We start from the raw sequence: 1242 nt of genomic DNA, 5'->3' as shown, positions 1-1242 counted from the left end.
CGCTGTCTGTCTCTCCCTGTTTGTCGGTTTGTCTCTGTCTCTCAATGTGTCTGTCAACTTCTCATGGTGTCCAGTTCTGTTCACAGTGACTCGATTCCTGCTCTGACAGAGCTGGTGCTCGTCAGTTCCTCGTTAGTAGTGGTGAGTATCCCCGCCTGTCACGCGGGAGACCGGGGTTCAATTCCCCGACGGGGAGGCAGTTGTTTCAGATTGTCGAATTTTACTTCTGTTTCGTGGTCGAGATTCATATTAAAAAGTTCCAGAGCAATATCGAACTGTAAAAATACAGGTAGAGGAGATTGCCTCCTCCAGATTTTTAGCAAACGGAGAATTTTTCAGGAGTCTTTGGCCGTCTGCTGCACAGAGATGGATGACTGAGTTTTTTCTGAGTAAAGTTTAAAAAGGCAGCGACACAGTAGTCGTGGCCGAGTGGTTAAGGCGATGGACTAGAAGTCCATTGGGTTATCCCGCGCAGGTTCGAATCCTGCCGACTACGACTCTCTCGCATTTTCCATTCCATTTCACAATTTGACCAGTTTTCTGCCAAACTGATCCTGAGATAGATGGAATTACGTCCCACACCTTTCAAAACTTACATGTTTTTCTCATTTTTATTTATCTGCAATATTCACGATATATCCGTTTCAAAAATCGCAAACATCAGTCAAAGTTGCGACAGTGATTCAGCCTGTCTATCCCTCGAGATGTCTGAAGCATCTGTGCATGCCCGTTGGTGCGTGCAAATTTTTGGTTATGTGTGTGTGTGTCTCTGTGTCTGTCTATCTCTATACATGTCTCTGTGTATGTGCAACTGTCTGTGGAAATCATCACCATGAATTTGGTATGTCCTGGAACTTACAAAAAAGACTTGGGGAAAATAATACGGTTGTGAACTTTTGTATCGGCTTTGGTTCAGTGGCAGCACTCTCGACTGAATCGGGATTTTGTCTGTTCAAGTCGCACTCCTGAGACTTGAGCATTATCATCTTGGCTAACACTCAAGTGCAGCACTTGGGGAATTTTGCAATGTTGAAGCTGTTGACTTTCGGATGAAATGTTAAATTGAAGCTCCGTCTGCACCCTCGGGTGGATATGAAAGTTCCCAGTACATTACTCGAAAAAGAATAGGAGAGTTGCCCCCGTCTCAATATCACCAAAAATGTTCGTAAATGCTCACTGAAAGCCGATGTGCATGTGTTTGTATGTGGGGTTGGGGTTGAAGCCCAGATTCTCACAGAGACA

The 1242-nt window shown here is 44.8% G+C and overlaps 1 non-coding gene across 1 annotated transcript; it reads left to right on the top strand.

The window, feature by feature from the left end:
* The first annotated feature begins 415 nt into the window (after window positions 1-415).
* Window positions 416-496, top strand: trnas-aga (transfer RNA serine (anticodon AGA)). The gene has a single exon. It is a non-coding gene; the product is annotated as a tRNA-Ser (tRNA).
* Window positions 497-1242: the final 746 nt, after the last annotated feature.

This window comes from Pristiophorus japonicus, chromosome 23, assembly GCF_044704955.1.
Source record: "Pristiophorus japonicus isolate sPriJap1 chromosome 23, sPriJap1.hap1, whole genome shotgun sequence".
NCBI lineage: Eukaryota > Metazoa > Chordata > Chondrichthyes > Pristiophoridae > Pristiophorus > Pristiophorus japonicus.
This window is presented reverse-complemented; position numbering and strand designations above follow the sequence as displayed.